The sequence below is a fragment of the Drosophila gunungcola genome, unplaced genomic scaffold, assembly GCF_025200985.1.
Source record: "Drosophila gunungcola strain Sukarami unplaced genomic scaffold, Dgunungcola_SK_2 000026F, whole genome shotgun sequence".
NCBI classification, from domain to species: Eukaryota; Metazoa; Arthropoda; class Insecta; order Diptera; family Drosophilidae; genus Drosophila; species Drosophila gunungcola.
Window position 1 is genome coordinate 773,840 of NW_026453205.1, and position 17,661 is coordinate 791,500.

The window sequence follows — 17,661 nt, forward strand, 5'->3', positions numbered from 1 at the left end:
TTCCGATCGACATGACCTACATAACTACCTGCCTTTCTGTCCAGAAAATAAAGTTCCGCCAGGGGGTAAGCAAGGAAAGTTGATTGCTGACCTAACTGATAAAAGTGAATACATAATTCATTTAAAACAGCTTCAACTTTGCTTAGAACAGGGTTTAATTGTAAAAAAAATACATAGAGTCTTGTCTTTTACTCAATCATGCTGGCTGAAGCCTTATATTGATTTGAATACAGACCAAAGAAAAATTGCTGAAAATGATTTTGAGAAAAACTTTTTTAAGCTTATGAACAATGCTATTTACGGGAAGACCATGGAAAACGTGGCCAAGCGCCGAAAAGTAGCTTTAGTAAGGCATTACCAATCGCGACAAAATTCACCAGGTTTTAGGCAGCGCATAGCTAGGCATGATTTTCATAGCGTTGAAATATTCGACTCAGATTTAGCAGCAATTGAATCAACACCATCAAAAATTATGTATGATAAACCCATATATATAGGAGTAACTGTTTTAGAATTATCAAAGTGGTTAATGTATGAATTTTATTATAACTTTCTATTAATTAAAAGTCCTTCTACGAAAATAATATATAGGATACAGATTCATTTATTATCTTCTAAAGAAGATTTTTACCAAACTATAAGGGACAATCCCGACCGCTTTGATACCTCTAACTATAAGCTAGAAAACCAATTTAATATAGTTCTGGCTAATAATAAAGAACCTGGAAAAATGAAGGACGAACATGCCGGTAAGATTATGACTTCTTTTGCTGGGCTTAAGGCTAAGGCATACTCTTGTTTAGTTGAGGGAGAAGGAAATGATATAGAATGTATTAAAAAAATTAAAGGTGTAAAAAAATCAGTTATTAAAAAACTAAATCATGAAGATTATATCGAATGTGTTAGACATAAAAAAACATTTTATGGAGCACAGCGAGTTATTCGTAGTAGGTCTCACATTCTTTATACTGAAATTGTAAAAAAATTAGTCTTAACTATAAGGATGATAAGAGATATATTTTAACTGATAATGTAAATACACTAGCCCACGGTCATTTTATCTCATATATTAAGCAGAGATCAAACTAATAATTAATAATAATAAAAAAATGTGTTCCCATACTTGTACATACAATAATAAAATGTAAAAAAAAATAAAATACAAATAAAAAATGTAAATAAAGTGAAATCAAATTTATTTTCAGTGTTTTATTACTTAAGCAGATCATTTACAGATATCCATGAGTTGTGGCTGGAATCAAAACCGCTCCAATTTACGAATACTTTGTTCTTTTTTCTATTTTCTCCACCAGGTACGCATTTTTGTCTTTTCTTTTTGAAGTTCCACTTCATAAAACGACCCTTCAATAGGAACACTCTATTGTCTTCTATATCGTAAGTTACTGGGTCTGTTGACTTAACTTTTATAACTTTAAAAACTTCGGTGGACCAATTGGGTTCATATCCCTTCAAAATACTCCTTGTATTTACTTATTCTAACGAAATCCCCTACTGAAATTTATGTTTTGGGAATATTATAAACTGATTTTAAAATGAACTCCTCATTTTTAGGGTTTCATTTTATAGTTCGATGGTAAGAATTATTGTATTGATCTACAAGAAATTTGATTTTATGAATCCATTTGTATTTACCCTGAATACTAAACATTTTCCACATACGATTTTTGAGGATTCTATTAAATCGCTCACATATAGAAGCCTTGAGATGTGTATATGTATGATAGTGATTTATATGACATTTTTTCATAAGTTCCCCAAAAGTGGAATTATAAAATTCTTTTCCTTGATCTGAATGAATGTTTTTTTGGTGTACATTACTATTTATAAAAACAGTTTTCATTGCATCTGCTACATCCGGTGCAGACTTGTCTTAACTGGTTCAGCGAACGCATACTTTGAAAACGTATCAATAACGGTCAGTAAATATCTAAAACCTCCATTTTCTTTACTAAACGGTATCATTTCGACTAAATCAATTTGCCACGTATCATTTATCCCTTTTTGAACAAATATTCGGCGTCTAAAGTTTTTCCGAGCGGGCTTATGAATTTCATTAAGGACTTGTAGTTTACTCATCTTAAGGCGGTGGTTTGCTTGTATTATTTTTTATAAGAACACAATGATTGCTTTAGTTAATAGTGATTGCTTACACACCTGTACATCTGTTTTTATTTCAGCACGCATTTTTTTTTTGTTTTTCAAAACATAACCGAGTTAAATCTATTTGTACATCGGGATCGTAGGAACCATCTAAATCAGATAGTTGAATATCTAATCTTTCCAAAGATGCACACTTAGGAATAATATGATTATGATAAAGAATATAACTTGCAGTCGTAATATGGAATTCCAACATAAAAATGTTGTAAAAAATATACCCAATCGTAAAAAAGATCTCCATGACTCCGAATCGAACTCAATTTTGTTACCATACTGATTAATTACAAAAACGTACTGCTTATCTGATTTCCTAAATCTAAAAGTACACTTGTTGAAGACATGCGTGGGCGATCAATAATTGAATCCGACATCAAAAAGTCATACTGGCCAAGCTTTAATTGAATATATTCTTTATATGTTAGCAGTTGCATCCATTCGTCTTTATCAAATCCCACGAAATTATTTTAACTTTGCTGCATCCAAACCATGGGAGAAAATTTTATGGAAGTTGACAAGCCACATTTCAACTTTAAGTTATGAAGGACATAATATTCCATAAACAAGTTCTTGTTAGGAAACTAGCATTAATGCGTCTGGAACTGTGACACCTAATTTCTTTCATTTTAAACCGCCGTTTAACATCAAAGAATTGGATAATGAGACTCTTAAGCAACAACACATTAATCAGCGAAATATAAATGGATTGGATTGGTCCGCTGGTGATGTACCGTATACATGACTTGAAGATATACTTTCACCAACTTAACAAGTTTCAAACAGTTATTGTTCGGGGTGAAACAAAGAAAAGCTTTTTAAACAAATATTTATCAACTAACATATCGATATAGATATTGAAAAAAGTTTAACTGAATTACCCAATTGTTCACTAATTGTACCATACAAAAGAAAAAAATTCCACTACGATGTTCATTAAATAATTTGTTTAAGCTTTTTGTATTCTTAGAAAACTCTAATTATGAAATATATAGTAATGGTGACCCAACCTGATCGTTAACTATGGATTCCCTTAAAAAAATTTTTGGAAATGATCCCCGCAAAAATGGATACATGCAGCTTATATATTGTAATTATTGATACTCATATCGAACAAACATATATTGTATGTGCTCAAAAAGCAATAAACTACGAAAGGCAATAATAAACAATAGCGATAGTGAACTGGTAAAAACAATAGTAGAAATAGTTTTGAACACATTACGAGGAAATCATAAGGTTACTAAAACGCATCTAAATTCCCTAAAAAAGTATAAAAGTGCATTGCGCTACCTTTCATGTCCAAAGCGCACATTAAACTCTAAGAGAAAAGTTCTTATTCAAAAAGGTGGATTTTTACCTATTCTACTAAGTTCGTTGCTCTCAGGAGTTTTTTGGAAAAATTTTAAAAAATGATAAAAAAAACAAACATAGTTTAAAAAAAGTAATTTTAATGAACCCCCACACCTTTCAAAAATTAATAAACACTCTCGAGGAAATGAATTGATAAGTACAAAATGTTTACCAATTTTAAATAATAACAAATAAGTGATTTGATAAATGGCTTAAAATTAGACAATAACTTAGTTCTATCAAAATAAAAAACGTAACAAATCATGGAATATTCAAAATGAACAAAAATCGCCATTTATGTCAACCAAAACAACTGAATTGCAAACTACAGATTGGATTGATATAAAACCTACGACTTCTGAATTAAAACCAAAGACTGATGCGACACTTGGGTCCCCTGAAAGTGATGATGAAGATTTTAAATCAAAAAAAATTCCTAATTCTGTTAACGTTCAACAAAAGTTTAAGTCTGATGTATCACTCCCAAAAAAGATAGAGTTCATGGACTTACCTACCGAGAGTGATGGAGAAGATTTTAAATCAACTAAAACACGAAATTTATTGAACGTTAAACGAAAAATAAGAGATACTTCGTTTTTAGACGAAAAAGAGGATATCAAAAAACTGGCAGTACCAAAATAAAGCTTAGTGATCAACAACGCAAATTGAGAGTTAAGCTAAAAAAAATTAAAGCGGTTTTATTACCATTTCAAGATTTAAAATATATAACAGGACGAGAAAAGTTGTCTATATCGGTTCGAACTAAGCCGGTGCAAATAGGGAAAAACAAAATTAATTGGATATCTTATCAATAACAGAAATTTCAATATAAAGATGTGTTATTCAAATGAGTTGTTTGTCAAATTGCTTAGTAATGATTCAATGAATGTATTTCCTGATAATGTAAAATGTGCATTTACAAATATTGTAAATATACCACAAGACATGAATGAATACTGGGAGGTAGGCATTGCGGACATATATCTGAATAATTACATTTACAAAACAACTACTAAAGAAAGAAATATAGCTGAAGAAACTGAATTTGTTAGCTTAGTAAATGCTGAAACATTTAGATACTCAAATGTTCCTGTTGAATCTAAAATACCTGAAAATGGATTGATTTTTATTTATACTGACATAATCAAACCAAGGTCTGTAGGTTGTAAAAGACCTCGATGTCTTCGTGTAATGCATTATATTGGAAAAGAAAGAAATATTCAATTTAAAAAAATTGAATATTATCCTTTAGATATATGGTCTCCAAACGAAATCTCAATACTAATTACTGATTCAAATGGATATAAGGTTCCTTTTGAAACTTCAGCTGTTCCGATTTTTGTAACTCTACACTTTAGAAAAAAAGAAGGTTAAGCCTATAAATAATACATACCCCAATGATGTTTAATTAGAACAAGAATAGTCATCATGGTAAAATCTTATCACGAATATTATGTGAATCAGTGCGGTGCCGGACTAAATAATATTGGCAGTCTGTATGTGTCTCCACGAATTATTCAGCAAGGACGAGGAATTGGAAATTTTTTTAACGGTCTTTTTAATTATATAAAAACCCTTTTCCTTTCGGTATAACTGCTATAAAAAATCAGTCTGCAGAGACTGGTAAAGCAGTATTATTCAAGAACAGAGCAAGATTGCGTTAACAAATCTCTCAAATAAAGCAATAAATAAAATGACATGCTCTCAAAATGGTAGCGGAAAAAGGAATAAAAAGCGCGGGTCGAGAAAAAATCGTTATCATTTAACTTCTAAACGACAGGGTAAACATACCCACCACCATCAAAAAGGTTCATCATCATGTTTTACAAAAAAAATATGCTTTATACCCATTCAGTAAAGTAGAAGTCAAATCTTTTACAATATATCCAGGCAACAATACACTATCGATAGATAACGCAGTTATTGGGCAACTTCCCAATTTCTTGGCTTTTAGTATGGTTAAAAACCGCTCATACTCAGGAAACCGAGGCTTAGATCCATTTAATTTTGAACATTTTAAAATGCAACGCTTTAACCTAATGGTTAACGGAGTTCAAGTTCCTTTCCAGGCCTTAGAATTTGATTACTCGAACGCTGAAAATGTTCAAAGCTCTAGAAGTTATAATATGCTATTCAGATCGACTGGAATAAAGCATTATGATCGTGGTCTACAAATAACCAAGGAAATGTTTGATACTAACAGTTTCATATTAGCCTTTGACCTAACTACTGATCATTCAAATTCCACTGTATGCTCAAATTTGATGTCACAAGGCACTATACGAATCGAAGGAAGATTTTCAGAACCCCTAAGTGAAGCAGTTACTTGTCTGGTATTCTGTGAATATGATTCCATGATTGATATTGATAAACATAGAAATTCAACAATTGCTTTCCAAACATGCCAAAACACAATCAATTTTTAAAGGAGTTTTTCCTTCGGACCAGCTACCAAAAACCATTTTTAAATATCCTGCTCTATTTATTGCGAACATTGACACTTTAGATCAGCCCGGAACTCATTGGATTGCATTTTATTTTAATAGTCGCAGATCAGCAGAATTTTTCGATTCATATGGACAATATCCCCAGAAAAAAGAATTCGTAACATTTTTAAGATCAAACGCTTATAAATACTTTTGTAATAAGCAACAACTACAGGGATATTTTTTTAATACCTGCGGTCACTATTGCATGCTGTATGGCCTTTTTAAAAGTAAAAACAAATCACTTAAAATTTCTTAAAATATTTCAAGAAAAATGACTTCTCATACAATGACAAAATAATACTTAAAATGTTTAAGTCCAATTTTAAAAAATAAAATTCGAGTTTTTAAAAGATAATTAATTTAGTTTATTAAATGTTTCAGTTCGATACAATCGTCGGCTTAACTTATAATATCTAAGCATAAGACTAAGGGCTTCTTTTTCTAATACAGGCAGCATATGACACTTTCATGTGTCAGGGCCAGACGTGGCATCATCATCGCTCCAGGGACAAAGTTTGTAATGGAATCCAAATTTAGAATGAATTAGCTCCTTTTCCTCCAAATCCTCCAGAGTAGCCTTTAGGTATTTAAGCCTCTCCAAGGGTTGTTCGAAAAGCATGTCTTCAAATTGCATCAAGAAGACTTCAATTTGTTGAGCGTACATTTTATGGGAGAAGTGGTCGTTTCTTACGATTGCTTTAAGACTGATGTTGGATTAAGAAACCCAGGGCTTTATATTGGAAAAATGCATTTATTTCTCTTTCTTATTTACTGACAAAAATTCTATTTGCGCACAACTATATCTATTTACATCTTTTCCTTTATATATTATATGAGTAATTCCGTGTTCATTTAATTTCCTATAAGGTGTCTTAGTACAAATTTGTTTACATAACTTTTAGGTAAAAATATCCAAACATCTTTGTTGTCCTTGTCCGTTAAATAAAGAGCTACTTTGGTTCTATATGGTGTCTTTTTCAACTTGCATCCAGTGATCTTATACTCGAATCCAATACATAGATTTTCAATTTTTGTATAACCAATCACAGGCTTCAATTTGTTCAATGTCTCTAAGAAGTCCTAAGAAAGCAACAAAAATTACTTTATGATTTATTTATCGTCAATATATAATTATTGATTTACCTAAGATTACTTGGTCTTTATACTATCCAGAAAAATATACCGATATCTTTTTTTTCTTTTATACATACATATATACACAAACACAATAAAACTAAAACACATAACTATGCTATATTTTCATATATACTTTATTATAGCTATCTCTATCTTTAAGAAATAGTTACAAAAAATATATATATTTTTCTTTATAAGAAAACATATACGAAACATAGTTCAAACTATGTAATGCTTTCATGTTTACATTATTATATCTATCTCTTTTTTAAATAAGTAAATAGTTACCAAAAAAATTTACCTATGACCCTATATAAGACAACATTTTTAAAGAAAACTCAGTTTATATTTCTTTAAATTAAAATGAGGAAGTTCCTTTGTGAGTTGTGTCCAGAAACAAAATCGTTTACTAGACGCATAGGCCTATCTTAAAGTTACATAACTTTTATTATCAAAAATCAAGAACGTCATATTATTGCTGTTATTTCTGTCCAAAAGTACAAACATTCTGATTGCGATATGATTATAACGCTCATCTACTGTTGAAGCACGATGCAGTCTTAAAAAGCATTCGCAAGGCACAAAAAAATTATCAAATAAAGAAAAAACAATTTTAACAACTACATTTTTGTAAAAGGTTTTTTATTTATTATAATTTTTTTTCAACATGGAAATTACAATCCCAGATCAAATAAAACGTCTAGTAGGTTGTGATCTTCGTCGTCATCCATCATTTTTAAATATTCGTTCGAGGGGTTGGACTCGATGATCTGATCAAAGATGTGATCATCATCTGGAAATGTATTGCCTTGAGAGTTTGAGAAAGCTTCGTCCAATTCAAATCTCTGTCCACATTGAAATTGATCATCGTCTTCATCGTCTTCATCGTCCCGTATTAGTTGATTCAAAACTTCTTCAGTGGTCATCCCCAATGGAAAATCGCTTCACTCAAGGGAGCCATAGTCAGCTCCAATAGGCTCCGTTTGGGTTGACACTGTAGCAGGCGCAAACACGCCTCATAGGACCAGCTCAACCGCATCCTGAGAGTCGGAAGCATCCAGAGGCTCCTGATCTGTGTTTTCAATAATAATTACATCCGAGTCTTGGGTAGGGGGTACTTCCACCTCGTCCTCGGAGTCAATGAATTGCACAGTTACATCCATTGGTATGCAGTGTTGAGGCATTTGAAGCACTGATCCTGAGCAATTTGAGTGGTGTCATTTTTATGGTCTAGAATGTTCACTTAACAGTTTGACATATACAGGGAGTGCATACAGATATGTTTTACTCCTAGAACCAATCCGATTGGTTCTTGAATATAGAAACCCGCCCAGACACCTGTCTAATGGATATCAGAGGTCAAATCAATACAAGGATGGATAACAAGCTATCGGGTGGTGAACGTGGTGTAGGAGGGTTCAGGTTGTAGGTAAATATTGATGGTGTATCAACCTTGTCCTTAGGTTAGGGTCAACATTTGCTTAAGATGTTGCATTGCAACCAAGGACATTTCCCAAAGCCTTAAGCTGAAAGTAGCTGGAATATGAGGGAGCGGGGGGTTTTTAACGGTTTTATAATCAGTTGAATTTTTTCCAAATGCATTCACATACAAATTTCATAGTCAGTGTACATTATATCCGATGGAACTCACTCGTTTTATTTGGTTTCTAAATATTCTCGCCAGTAGAGGGGACTTACGGGAGCAGCGAACCCGGCTTATCCTTGACAAGCACCATGGGTTTAGGGTGTCTTAAGTAAGTCCCCTCTACTACCCCAAAAACAGAGGAAAACCGAAAAAAAAAACCGAGAATATTTAGAAACCAAATAAAACGAGTGAGTTCCATCGGATATCAGGTACACTGATTATGAAATTTGTATGTGAATGCATTTGGAAAAAATTCAACTGAATATAATACCGTTAAAAGCCCCCCGCTCCCGCTACATCGAAATCTTAAGGCGCATTCCCGTATCATTCTCACTGTTGCGGGGCGTTGGCGATGCTCTTCGGATATCTGACGTTTGGGAGCTCCTGGTGTCATCTCTTCAATTACACGAACTGTTCTCAGATCACTATCTGCATAAGCAAATATCTACAATGCTGCTTTCTTATTCTGTTGATTATAGCTCATACGTGCCTGAGTTATTATACACCTTATCATCGGAACAGCATAACCCTATGCATTTCTCGCCAATTTCATCGTTATTAAACCCATTCTGTGGAGTCTACAAGCCTCAGTCAGAAACTGGACAGGACGCTTCTGGTTCAGCGATTGTTTTCGTTCGTTGGGAGTTCTTATCGCTGTCTACTTTACACGAGCATCGCTCAAGCGCTGGATATGATGCGTGTTCTCTTTGGAGTTGGCCTCTCTTCATTTTTTACCGCTCTTCCGACTTGTAACTTTTCATCGCATGCTGGATTTGATGACATCGAACTCTTAAGGCGCATATTCGTATCATTCTCATTGTTGCCGGCTGTTGAATATGCTCTTCGGATATCTGACGTTTGGGAGCTCGGATTATCTCAACCTGCCAACCTCGTTGCATTTTTCGCCAAATCAGGAAGAGGATAACATAAATGTAAAAATTTAAACGATATTAAAGGCAATCTGTGGAGTCTATAAGCTTCAGTCACGAACTGGACAGGACGTTTCTGGTTCTGGTTGAGTTTGCTACTTATTTTTACAATCTTCCTTCTGCGGTGCCACATACGCGAGCACCTATAGCTGGCCGGAAGGATTCTCTTAAGACATACTACCAAAATATATCAAGCATGCGCACCAAGGCTGAGTTGGTTTACCAACTTTAACCTGCGACTTTGATGTGATTATTTTAGTTGAGACCTGGCTCAACTCCAACTTTTTTAATGACGAGTTCTTTGATTCAAACCAATTCCTGATCTATCGTAAAGATAGGGATGCTAAGAAAACGCACTATTCAAGAGGTGGAGGAGTTATTGTGGCAGTCCGACGCACTCTTCTATTCGAAAATTTTCTCTCAAATGAGGATTCATTGCTGGACCAGATTTGCGTTACAGTTCATGGGCCATCTGAAAAAGTTGTATTTATTGCATCATACATACCACCTGTAACGACCTGATTTCTATGTATTCTCGCTCGCTACGTTAACGGGCGGCTAGCTATCAGAGAGGTTATGGGTTCGTTCCACCAAATTTATATTGGGTGATTGCCTTTGACCAAAGAATAACGCCAGAGTTCTGTTGGGCTCGTAACTGTCTTTATTCGTCTCCTTCTACAAGCCTCGCGGCTCTTCAGCTGCTGCTGCTACTCGTCGTCGTCCTCTGCGGCGTCGCTCCTCGTCGCTGTCCTTCGCGGCGTCGCTCTTCGTCGTCGACTGCTTGCTGGTATCTGACTCGTGACGGCTCCTTCGAGACTCTGGATGTTATGCGAACCTCACTGGCGGGACCGGCAAGGTGTTTCGCCTAGCAGGTAGAACAAGGTTCAGCCTTTTCGCCTAGCCACTTTTGTCGCAGGCTCCCTAAGTTGGTCCGGATTGTGTCGGCAAGGTGTATCGCCTAGCAGGTTGAACTAGGTTCGACCTCTTCGCCCAGCCACCTCAATCGCAGACTCCACGCAAGGACTCCCTGAGCTCGATTTAACCACGACCTAGCACCCGTTGGATCTCAGCGTTGAAGCCTCAGCCTTGTAGACTCTCAGTCGTTCGGCGTCTCGACTTTGCGATCTTGATCCTGGTCCTCGGCACTTGATTAACTTGCTACTGGTCTCGCGTACACGCACTCGCTTTGATTCTCGCACTATTCCTCCTTTTGTGCTGCGCTTGCGCTGCCTTTTATAGCCTGTGATGGTCCCGTTATTTCCCTTTTCCAGCTCGCGTGATCGGGTCCAAGGTCCACTGCCGCACCGTTAGTTCACGGTCCTCTTTGTGCGGGTCCGAAGTCCGCCATTTTACCGTTCGACCCTGTTGCCCTTGCCGTGTGAGGGTCCAATGTCCAGCGTAGTACCGTTAGTCCACGGTGTCTCCGCTTTGCCCGGGTCCAAGGTCCGTTGCTTACCGTTTGACCTTGTTGCCCTTGACTCCTCCGGCATTCTCGCCTCCTTCGCTGTTGCTATGTAGCTCTCCTGCCTCGGAATTTGTGGGGAGTTTTAAGACTCCTCACACACCTAACAGCGACTACAGCCTCTATGAGGCACATTTGGATGCAGGATCCCAACTTTTCTAATTCAGTTCCCAGCAACGTTCACTTACCACATGAGATCCTATTAATTGATGATTTGTTCAGTTTGGGCTTAACCCAGATAAACATAGTCTTTAACTGTTTAAATAGATTATTAGATCTAGTTTTTGTTAATTCTGAAATCAATTATTCTATAACCCTATGCGAATGTCCTATTTTGAAACGTGATGTTCATCATAAGCCATTGCTATTAAATTTACAATTTTATACTTTTGAGCATGAATTACCTCAAGTTCCATTTTACACATATAATGAAAATAATCTACTCGCTGTTCGGAATGATATAATAACTGTTAATTGGTCTTCAGTATTTTCGCATGCTAGTGTTGATGAGTGCTATTTAAAATTTCTTAATATTATTTCTGATATTCTCAAAAGGAACTGTCCTTTGAAGGTACGGAGTCCTTATAGGCTGCCATGGTACACAAGTGGTCTAAAAAAATATAAAAGCCTTCTTAATAAGTTTTACCAGCGATATCTGGCAACTCGTAACTCTATTGACTGGGAACGATACAGGCAGCACAAGCGTAAGTTTGAATTTTTAAATAAATTTCTGTACAACCAGTACATTATCAATTTTGAGAATGGTCCTAAGAAAAATCCTAAAACATTCTGGAGGTTTGTTAATTCAAAAAAGAATTTGTCTTCTATACCTTCTTCTATGACTATGAATAACATTGCTGTTTCCTCTGAGCTGGGTGTGGCAAATCTTTTTGCAAAATTTTTTAATTCTAACTTCGAACCTCTTAGTGATTGGAACCATCTCGAGACATTAAATAATATTCTGTTTTTTTGTAATATTGAAATTTTGTCCTACGATGATATTCATCAGCGGTGGACGTTTTTGATGATAATAATAAGCCTGACCTGGATGGAATTTCTCCCTGTTTCTTAAAAAATTGTGTCTCAGCACTTTGTCTGCCTCTAAAATTAATCTTCGACTTGTCACTTTCCAGTTTGTTTTTTATTGATAAATGGAAAGAAGCCACGGTTACGCCAATTCATAAATCTGGTAGTAAATGCCATAACATTAACTATCGACCCATTGCCAAATTGAGTAACATATCTAAACTTTTTGAGCGGATTATCACCAAGCATCTTTCCTTTCTTGTGAAGTCCTACATTTCGCCCAATCAGCATGGGTTTATGTCCAGTAGATCTACTACCTCAAATTTAGCTGTTTTTAGTAATTATTGTCTTAATGAATTTCAACGTCAGTGTCAGGTGGATGGTATCTACTTATGTTTTGCAAAAGAATTTGATAAAGTTTGCCATAAAGCACTTTTCGCAAAGCTTCGGCAATTGGGATTTCATCCCTTGTTGCTAAAATTAATTATATCATATTTGGATCGGAGGACCTATCGGGTCAACATTAATGGTAATCTTTCTTGCCCGTTTGTTGCAACGTCAGGCCTTCCTCAAGGTAGTGCCCTTGGTCCTCTTCTTTTTATAATATTTATTAATGATGTATCCTGCTGTTTTATGAACTCTGAATATTTTTATATGCTGATGATATTAAGATCTTTAGATCTATCCGTTCAGTTTCTGGCACTAGCCTGCTTCAAGCTGACCTGAACCTCGTTGGTGCGTGGTGTGTCAATAATTTGCTCCCACCTGACTTAAATAAATGCTATTTCGTCAGGTATAGTAAACGCACTTTTGATATTCTAAGTCCCTATTCATTGTACTCACAGCTTTTGCCACACCAACGTGAGTCTTAGACCTCGGGGTCTTGTTTGATTGTAAATTTAGTTTTTCTGGACACCTTAACTATATTATACCCAAAGTCTATGCTATGTTTGGGTTTGTTAGGCGAAATAGTATGCATTTTGACCCCTATACAAAACTTACACTCTATTCAGCATTTGTGCGCTCCAAGTTAGATTATGCCTCTTTCATTTGGAACCCTACGGCTTCTTCGCACGTTAATAGAATTGAGCGCATTCAAAAAAAATTTCTCAGATCAGTGAAATTCCGTTTTATTCAAGTACTGATATTCTGCGAAGTTTGAAATCAAATTGTTTTTTTCTGCATTTCTTTTGTTCATAGTTTCGTCAAGGAACGATAAACAAAATAAGAGCTTTATTTAAACGGTACTGCAAGCACAATCCTTATCTAAGCAACATATCTTTTCATTGGTTTTTTTCAATTGACTTTTGTGTTTAAAGGAGAAAATATAAACGCAATAAGTAGATTGCAGTGCTGGCTATTACATTCAGTTGAAATATCGTGCGTATTATTGCAGCACCCATACATTTTTTTTTATTTTTCAAAATGTCGACCCAACTTACGAAAAAACAAATTTATGATATTTGGATTGCAAGTGATAAGAACAAGCGTTTGGATGCGGTTTTTGATTTTTTTTGGAATTATCATCCTTTAGTTAAATTTTCTGAAGGCTCTAAAAAAGAGTTAAAGGCTTTTCTAAAAAATCTGTGTTTACAATTTGAAATAAAATGGAATCAATGTTATCGTTATGAGGAACGGTTTGAAAAAAAAAAATAAAATCTGGTTGAAGGTAATTTGAATTGACCATTCACGGTATTGCAAGAAATTTCTCTTTTATCCAAGCCTGGGAGACCACAAAAAAAATTTGAGGATTGCTGCGATCGCACCAAAAGAAGAAAGGTACAAGATCGTATTGATTCTACTAGCCCTGAAAAAATTGCAGTTGCAAACCAAGTTAACCTATTTAAGGAAGGTAAACGCAACTTTGCTGCAATTGTTAAGGAATTGACGTTGAATTCTCCAAATAGAGGAACCCAAATAAAAAATGTTCAAAATCAAAATTTTACTTAATCATCTATACCTACTGAAGAAGCTTTGAGTATGATTCAAGATGCTAATTTATCAGTTCATCAATATGACAAAATACGCCAAAGGATTAATAAAATCGTTAAAAATTTGTTATCTTCCTATGATAAAATTAAGGAGTGTAAAAAAGATTGTTATGCAGAGTCCTTAGCAGCATGTAACGTTCAATCCTTGGTTGATAATACTATCCAGCGATTATGCCTAGCTCAATAAGAAGCACTGAACTCAATAGAACATCTTAAAATGGGTGGAAAGGAGCTATCGTTATCATAAAATGGGGTTGTGATGGAGTCAGCAAAAAAAGTATAAACAGAAATTTTCATCATCAGATGGTATTGATGAAAACCTATTTAGCACATGCATGGTGCCTATTCAAATGAATTATAATGTTGATGGATGTAAAAAAATCATAGTTTGGCAAAAACCAGCACCTTCATCTACAAGATACTGCCGCCCAATTAGGCTGAAAAGAAAAAGAAACCACGGAATTGTAAACGAAGAAGTGACTTTGGTGAAAAAAGAAATTGAAATGCTTCAACCTGTTAAAATTAAAGTAGACAATTTCTATGTAATGGAAATTTGTTCTGACCATGATAGACCGCAAAATTTGCAGTGCTTTATCTAACGTAGCGTCAACTCAAACATGTTACATATGTGGCACCAAAACTTCGGAAATGAACAGGCCAGAATTAATTTTAAATAAGCCTTTAAATGATCAAGCCATGAGCTTTGGACTATCTGCTTTGCATTCATGGATTCGATTCATGGAATGTTTACTTCATGTAAAAGTGTGGCAAGCCAGAGGTTATCAAACAAAACTACACGTTAAAGCCAGAAAGGAATTAATTCAAAATAAATTCAAAGAAAAACTAGGTTTATTGATAGACGTCCCAACCCCACAGGCAGGTAACACTAATGACGGGAATACCGCAAGACGTTTTTGCAGAAATACAGAGATTACTGCTGAGATAACAGGACTGAATCTGGAACTTATTCAGAGGTTCCACATAATTTTAGAAACTTTAGGGTCAGGGTTTCCCATAAATTTAGCGGCTTTTGATGAATACACGAAAGAAACCAGGAAATTGTACATTAAAAAATACTCTTGTTACAACATGCCCGTCTCTGTCCATAAAGTATTGTATCATGGAAAAGATGTCATAGCATCATGCATTCTTCCACTTGGACAGCTTTTGGAAGAAGCGCAAGAGGCAAGGAATAAGGATGTTAGAAGATACCGGGAAATGTTCACCCGGAAAACATCAAGAACAGATACCAACACCGATTTTATAAATAGATTGTTAGTATCTTTGGATTCCTTGCCAGCTTGCGAAATATTCCCAAAAAAAGTCGGAGTCCACTAGAACACGACGTTTTAGTATTATTGGCCCTACCAATCGCAAATGAATAAATACTTTTTATTGTTTTATAATGATTTTTTTGTTTTAGTTATTTTGGATTAAATTATATTTTTCTATATGATTCCAATACAATAATTTTGTATTTCAAATAAAAAAAAAATAAATAAAATTGATAAAAACCAACGTTTAAGTTTAAAAATAATGTATTTCATTCAAATAAATATCGAAACAATTAAATCCCGCTAAATTTTGATTTTCCCACACTGTGCAGCGGGTGAAAGAGGGCAGTTACCCTCGCAACCTAATCAACTTATTTCTACTAGTTGATGCCACAGGCCAACCGCTTCTTTCTATATCAATTGCGGATAGGACCACTAGCGGCAACCACGGTCTACCGACCCCCCAGCCAGGGACGTATAGCCAGCCGGCTTCACCCCTGTCACGGAAGTTTAGCCAGCCGGCACACGAATTACATAATTGTTGCACAACCAAATAATATAATATGTAAGTAGCTGAACTCCAACGATAGCTAAAGATCAACACATAAATAAACACACAAGTACCAGTGCCTCAAGTTTATACAGTTTTCTATGTCCGGCAATAAAAATTTTGTTAAAAGTGACTCGGTTTTCGATTTCTGATTTTTGATTTTTTTGAATGAGGGACAAAAAATAAAGTCAAGTAACTCAAGTTACGCATGTGAATAAATAATGCAAATAATTAAATGACAAAACATTCCATAGTCTTGGTGTTGCTTTGATTTTCGATTTTCGATTTTTTAGAGTGCATGACAAAATAACGCACACTGGTGCCAAAGCTAAAAATTTTGTATATAAATAAATAAATCACACAGAGTTTTATGTGCTTAGTGTGGGTTTTTATACACATGCAAAGGTTGCCACATGTTTTTTTCTTGTTCTTTTTTACAACATTATCCATTGTGCCTGTGCTTATATTGAATTGTGTACCGAATTTATCCTGTGTTTCTGTATTAATAGTCGAATTGACCAATATCTGTCGTCTCGCTCCTTGAACGTCCGTAACTATTTCCTTGAATTTGTTCTTGGGATAAATTAATCCGACATTTTTGTGTTTTAGGTGACGCTTCAATATTAGCGCGAAAAAATCACCTCGACCTTTTTCTCTTATTTTTGCGGTTTTGGCCACGGTGCCTGTGATGCTATTGCAGAAAAGTGGCCTATCAAAACAAATTATCTTGTGCCCAATCGTTCAATACCTCGCATATGTCCAGTATATCTGCCGTTAACTTACTCAGCTCCCTTAAGCTGCCAATGAGCCGGGAGTATAGGGAAGTAAAGCAAGAAATTGATAGCGACGGCAGCGAAGAAGTAGGATTCTGCCCAACCTAGATGTACGCGGAAATGGTCCAAGCGATTGTCGCAAATGCTGTCGGCAGTGCTTTTGCCGCGCAGGAAGAGCGTTTAAGAAGCGCCTTTGCCTCAGAGTTAGAATCGCGCAGTTTAGCGCGTTGACGGTGCAAGCGCCGCAGTTTGATGTTTATCAAAGGGCAGTACCGTGCTGCCAGCACAACCCAAAGACTTCCGTCCGCACTAGCGCTAGCGCGGGAGACTGAACACTGCATTGAAAGAAAAGCGTTCGCGGCATCTTACGCAAAAGCCATTGAAGACAAGTCCCCTTTTAATGAGGGCAATAGACTCAACAATAAGGGTGAGGGAAAGCAATGGAGAGGTGAGGATAAAAATCCGCACTTCACCTCTTGAGGACAACCTATGGCCGAAGCGCAGGAATCCTGAAACCGTAGATCAGAATAAAGTTCAACCCATAAAGGCCAAATTCAGGCAGGAAACAAGCTGGGGGAAGCTACAGAGTAATAACAATTACAAAAGGCAGAACTCGTCTCAGCGTCAATCGGGCCAAAGACGCCAACGCGTTAATAATATAGTCCAACCCCAACAGGAGGAGTGTGCTGCGCATGGTTAGGAAAAATAAATATGAATATTCGAATAAGGTTAAACGGGCGGGTAGCTTTTAAAATAATTACGATATTCAGAACGCGCCAAACATAAAAGCTCGGGTAGCTCAGCTGTTCGATCTTATCGCAATAGCATTATTGTCACTTTGCAGTTGATTTCAGGAT